This window comes from Mixophyes fleayi, chromosome 2 (genome assembly GCF_038048845.1).
Source record: "Mixophyes fleayi isolate aMixFle1 chromosome 2, aMixFle1.hap1, whole genome shotgun sequence".
NCBI classification, from domain to species: domain Eukaryota; kingdom Metazoa; phylum Chordata; class Amphibia; order Anura; family Limnodynastidae; genus Mixophyes; species Mixophyes fleayi.
In genome coordinates this window covers 58,899,847-58,906,619 of record NC_134403.1, presented here as the reverse complement: position 1 = coordinate 58,906,619, position 6,773 = coordinate 58,899,847, and the positions used below count along the sequence as shown (strand labels likewise).

The window sequence follows — 6,773 nt, the reverse complement described above, 5'->3', positions numbered from 1 at the left end:
GTGATATGGCAGACATGCTTTTACAAGCTCTTGCATCGCAATGTTTCGCATCATTCGGTTAGAATACTCCTTGGATTTGGCTTTCCACAAACATGGGTGAGCCCTGTAGGTCTCAATAAAATCCTTCATTAAGTCAGCATTTCTTTCGTAAGTCATTGTGTTCTGTTTGGGTATAATAAAAAGAAACATAAGTCCCATCTGTGCTGTACAATAAACCAATGCAAGTACACATGTATGTACCAATCAGAAATAACTTACCGTATATGTGAACGAATGTACAGCTCCGAAGAATCGTAAAATCCCTTCGTATGTAATGGTCATGAACGGGTTACAGTTATAGGGAAAAAAAAATCCATACATGAGGTTATTATACACGAATAGTTATCACCCACAATGCTCCATTCTCTAAACAAACGCCCATGTCTGAGTGTATAAAATTATAGAGGAGCCTGTCTGGTGCAGAGGAACGTGAGAAGATGGCGAATGAAGAAAAGGTGTTAGTGGGGGTTGAGGCAATGGAGACGGAGACGCAGTCACAAATGGTGGTGGAAGGGCCAACAAATGTTGGAAAAGTTAAGGTGGGGGATGGAGATGCTCAAGAAGAATGTACTGCAGTTAAAAGAGCAAAGTCAATGAGCCCAAGAAAGATGGAGATGATGGTAAAAGTATTGGACCAGTACGACTACGACTGTCAAAAGCGAAAGTACAGAAAAGTTAATAATAGAAAGGAATTGATAATGCAAAAACTACTGCGATTACTGAAGGAAAAACTTGGAAAGAAAAGAAATAAATTCCAAGTCCAGAAGAGGTGGTTGGACCTTAAAAATAAAGAGGCTAGGAGACTGGAGCGAATCCGTAGAAACATTAAAAAAAGTAAGTAGCACGTGTAGTCGTGTAGTGTACCTGTTTGAAGGACTTTATGTATTTCATTCTACTGTCACATGAACCAATGCAAACGTATGATTATTGTTTTGTCAGAAGCAAGAATTAACGGTGACAAGGCCACTGTAGATACCATAGATGTAATAACACCTGTTATAAAACAAGAAAAAATAAATGTGCCAGAGGGACCACAACACAAACTGATCTCGAGCAGTGTGCAAGGTGAGCACATTTCAGGTGTTGGAATAAAACTTGTATTAACTTTATTACAGATATAGAAGCGTAATGGTAAAACATTTTTACTTTCTTGCTTCATAGATACCATCGTCATATCCGATAAAAGTTTGGAAGAAGAAAAAAATGTTGCCAAGCTCAACGATTATTTTAAAGAAATGAAAGGAAATATTGCCAACATTAAGAAAAAAATCAAAAAGCTTGATAATACTTCTGATGACATGTATATGCTGTTTGCAACTGTTGTGCCACAAACCAGTAGCACCCTTTCACTGTAATACTATTTTTTTTTTCACGTTTCATATTGTACTATACAAATTTTATATTGTTATTTCTTTTACCTGCAAAAAAACTGTTGCATTAACACTGTGTGGTTCATTCAGAGTATTTTATAAATATTATTTAATAAAGGTTAATATGACTTTCATAATTTTTAAACTTTATAAAGGTTAAATGAGAAATGATTGCCAACATAGATGCAAAGGGTAATAACCCACGTGATTTATACACGTGTAACGGTTTGCAGCCAGACAGGTGCAATACACATCTATACAAAACACAAGCCTGTGATGTGCGGATTCCGCACCACGTGGGACTGGGATTGACATAAAAAATTTACATACACATGCTCCCCAGGTCGAGGAAGTATCAGAGGATTGTCGTGGATCGGTCGGAAGTTTATACACACTACACAGCGGAAACGAGATTGGAACGAAAATATTAAACGGTACAACCGACCAAATGAGGCGATAATCGTCCATTTGGGCAGACTTTCGACCATCGTGTCACTGCACACACTGACCCGACTTTTGAACGAGCGGTCGTATGTCGGCTGTTTGAGCCGATTATTGGACGAAAACCGTGTAGTGTGTACCCAGCTTAAGTAGTGTTGGGTTTTACAGCTTCGGAAAAGTGATAAGTGATTACCACCAAAAGAGTCAACTAAGTAGAACATACACAAAAAGAGTTAACTCAGAGCAGAGAAGAAAGAGCACTTCTGGGCATAAACTGGTGAACTAGAAACTGTGTCTGTGAGTGGTTTAGCGGTGTGGTATTTTCTGTAACTGTACTGTATATACTGGAGGGAAACATTTATATGTACTATTTATATAATTGTGACATTATTTTGTGAAGGAAACAGTGTATCTGTAAGTGCTGTCTTGTGTTTATGTAAGATAGTATGATTAAATAGATGTCCCCACTTATAATACATTATAGTTAAGTAGTCCTTTAAATGATTGACACAGATTTGTGGGTTGCTTAGTGGATTTGCTAATAGATGTGTTTTGGATAGGTGGCACGGGGCACACAGAATAAAAGGAAGCTGTGCAAGTAGCTATCGCTGGCCACAGTTTGCATTTCTGCAGAGACTCCTTGGGGTGACGTGGTACAAGGCTATGGTAGGAAGGCCATATAAAAATATATGCCTCTTAGACTATCTGTATTGTATAGTTGCAGTTGGTGTATGCTATGTGATGTGAAATAGGGAAGAATATACAACTTGCATTATTCCTCGATAATTAATTACAAGTATATCAGTTATTAGTAACAGTTATGAACTTGCCGAATGTTTAGTATCCTTATTAAGATAAAACAAAGAGGCAATTTTTCCTCTTTACTTGTGAGAGCTAATCTGGGTCTTCTAAGACCGCTTTCATACTGCCGCCCCTGCAATTTCGCGGGTTTTTCAAGCCGAGTTTGTGTGCAAAGGTGAAGTATGAAAATGAATTCAAATTCTTCCATTTTCTGCAGAAGATTTTCATCTTGTCCTCTAGTAACTCCTTGTTCAGTTTCATCACAGTAAATATGACTGAGGGCTTCAACAATGTTAGCATAACTTTCGCTAATAGCTGCAGTGGCTTTGGTATGAGTCTCCCATCTTGTGTCTGATAAATGTTTAAGAACTTCTGTCTCAGACATTTTTTAGCACTGCCCATCTTTTTGTAGAAGCTGAGAAAACACAATAAAGCTCATTTATTGTGCCAAAACAATTCAATGCATCCAGGCATGATTCAACTGCAGTTCATCCAACTAGATTTGGGGAATGTCCAGTGCAGGGAATAAACTTTGCAAACTTCTTCTTTTCCAGAATTGTTTTGTTGAATGCCGTTATGCTTTCCAGCCATATTGGCTGCATTGTCATATAACTGTCCTCTACATTTACCGAAATCCATTTCAAGTTCACTGGAGTAGTTCAGTATCAGCGCAGCCATACTTTCACCGGAGTGATCTTTCAGTACAAAAAAAGTAAAAAGTTTGAAAGCGTTCAACTGGTAATCCGTCACTAGGAGAAACATCTAACAATGACAGTAAGTTGATCAACATGGGAAACATCAGGGGGTAAATGTATCATCCTCCGACTTTTTCAACTCGCCGGAAATCGGCGATTTTGCATTGAAAATTTAAAGCGGCGATGGCTTGTAAACTTGCCTTTACAAGCCATCGCCGCTTTAAATTTTACCTGCAAAGTCGCCAATTTCCGGCAAGTTGAAAAAATTGGAGGATGATACATTTACCCCCAGGGGTTGAATCGACTGATATACTAAAATAACCTGCCTGTTTAATGTCGCTCAGTATTGCTTATCAAACTTTATTAGCCATTGACTGGATATCTCTTCACATATGTTTTTGGATAAGTATGATAGCTGTCCAGAGTCTTTACCTCCATACTGATTTATGCGAGCACATAGGAAGGGATCAAAATTGGCAATCAATTCAAGCAATCCAAGAAAGTTATTGTTTGGTGAACCAAATGTTTCATCATCTCTTTTAACTTGCATACAAAACAGTAGACTTTTACTTTTGTGGGGGAATCCACTTGCCATTCTCAAGGGTAGGTTTCTCCATTTATAGTGGAATGGAATAAATTCTTTAAGCAGAACCGGGCTCGGTTTTTGTATGTTCGCTTTGAATTGGTAAAAGGTCCATCCCAGTGCTGACATTCCAATGGACTCAATCCAGAATGATATTTCCTTGTTATTCAATGGGGTCTACGTCGTTATTGTCTCTGAGATCACTAGTAGCATGAACAGTTGGTATTTTTGTGTCTGCAGTACTAGTGTTTTTGCTGAGATCATTTGCTTTCTTTTACAAATCTTCAAGACAGTAATGAGCTTGAACTGCATCTTTTGGTGTGACTATCTCGTGGTATGTCCCTTCAGCGCCTGGTGTTAATTCTTTGGTTGTAGGTCCTCTCACTTCATTGTCACTTTCTCCAGATGATTCTGTACTTTTAGTAGTAGTTACTGACAACAATTCTCCTTGAAGTTCTAGGGAGTTTGTGTTCTGTATATAAACTGGTTGTTCTTCAGTCTGCTCAGTGTAGTCTACCTGATTTTCTTCTGTTTGTAATCATGAATGTTCTGTATCTGAGGGATTATATAGGGCTGTTTCTGCCTGCTGTACAAAGCCATATGACGTGCAGTGTTCTCCCCAGAAAATTTTGCCAGCCGGGTGGAATTAAGAAGCAGCCGGGTGGGGGCAGCATGAAACTTTGCAATAACAATGAAAAATGTTGGAGGTTATTGCCCACACCTGCCAGGACTGGTCAGACTGGTGGTCAGTGGTCTAACACACACTGCTGGCTGTAGTACTCACATAGTGCCTGTTCCAATATGAGAAACAAAGGTTTATTATATTATAGTAGGACTCTGTTGGGCTCCAAGAGTCGGATGGCAAGTTGTGCCAACCAAGTGGAGCACCCGGGTAATAGGTGCTGGGGAGAACACTGATGTGATTGGCTTTAAATGTTTGACTATTTCCTTCTTTTCTTGTTATCGCTTTAGTTTACTAGCACCGCTTTCATATAGCTTACTCATTATTATTTAAAAAGATAAAATTAGATATTATTGAGATTCATAGTGATATAAAATAATCCTCACTTGTTCTCACAACCCCCACTATAATGAGACAGTGATCTGACTGCTCGTATTGCTTCCTAGCTGACTTTATCATTTGATTCTAGTCCTCCATGAACTTTGCTAAACAGTAAATATGCACTTGTGCAAGTGTTATACAGACATAGGGCTAGATTTACTAAGCTGCGGGTTGGAAAAAGTGGGGATGTTGCCTATAGCAAACAATCAGATTCTGGTTATCATTTATTTAGTACCTGCTACAAAATGATAGCTAGAATCTGATTGCTTGCTATAGGCAACATCCCCACTTTTTTAAACCCGCAGCTTAGTAAATCTAGCCCATAAACTCATACGTCGTGTGTCTAATGTTACTAAGCAACTGGGACTAGATAGTAAAATCAAGGATTAAAGGGTGAGTGCGTTCGGCATTCCCATCAGAGTGTTCCTGAATTTTGGATTTGTGCATACACATTAGTTTGGCCTAGGTATGCCCCTGACTTTTATTGTTACAAATGAAATAAAAACTGTAAATAATTTTAGTGGTTTTTTTTGGCAAGGGACCGACCCCCCCCCACAGATTATGAGGCCCTGGACTACAGTCTGGTCAGCCCATATAGCTGGGAGGCATCACCCGTATGTGAAACAAATTTCTCTAATTAACCAAAACTGAACTTATAGAATGAGACAAATCCATTGATTTAAGGCTATGTGAAGTGGGAATGAATTGTATAGAGAAGTGTCACTCTATACTGGTCTGTAACTTAAGTGTATCAGATACAAAACGTTCTGTGTATTGTATCTGTGGTTAGTGGATGGAGAGAGGCTTAGGACATGAAAGGTTGTGTGCCTACAGGCTCCAGTGATGTAAAACTGGTTACAAGATACATGAGTGGTCCTTTAAGATGAAACAGATTTACAGATGTGAGTGAGACAGTTTAAAATACACGTGACATATGACACAATAATCACATTAGCATGGGCTCCAAAAATGGCCCAACTTTACCAGTTTAAATGAAAACATCATGTTCTCTCGGGAACATCCAACAGGAACTCAAGCTTCTCTGTATGGATTTTATCGTTTGTGTCGGCACAACGCTATCATTTTGTCAATGACATCAATCCCTGGATCTGAAAACGTACTTGATGAGTGGCCAGTTCAGAAAGAAAGTGTATTTTTAGATACTGTGTTTAATGCTGTTTCCCTGCCAGTTCTTTTCTATAAAGAAAACTATTTTATCTCACGCTACTTAACCTCACCATGAAAATTGGAAACAGACATGGTGGCTGCCAAGTCTGGTCTGCTACATTAATTAAGTGCTCTGAATTTTTAATTCACCAATCTGATTTATTTTAATGGTGATGTGTCCACTGATGCTGTACTCTGAAACATGACAATGGGATTGTGATCACTGACAACAATACTTGTGTAATAGAGTTTTGTATTTGTTATTACTTATCATACAACAACAACATATTATTATTATTATTATTATTAACATTTAATTATAAAGCGCAGAATATTCTAAAGCACTTTACAATTGGGAACAACACAGTAATACAATGAGACTGGGTATAACCGACAGACAGAGAGGTAAGAGGAACCTGTTTGTGAGGTTCAATCTATAAGTCAATTTGAATCATGGGGCCTGATTCATTAAGGAAAGTAAAGCAAAAAAAAAAGAGTAACTTTGCACTTTGGCAAAACCATGTTGCATTGGAGGGAAAGGTAAATTTAAAATGTGATGGTAGATTTATAGGTAGGGTAGGGAATGTCCTAGATCAACTTTAAATTTCAATGTA

General features: G+C 38.3%; 1 long non-coding RNA gene across 1 annotated transcript; it reads left to right on the top strand.

Annotated features, from left to right (window-relative positions):
- Nucleotides 1-686: 686 nt before the first annotated feature.
- On the top strand, nt 687-1,234 carry LOC142140098 (uncharacterized). The gene is made up of 3 exons (XR_012688292.1): nt 687-873; nt 979-1,104; nt 1,201-1,234. It is a non-coding gene; the product is annotated as an uncharacterized LOC142140098 (long non-coding RNA).
- The last annotated feature ends 5,539 nt before the right edge of the window (nt 1,235-6,773 follow it).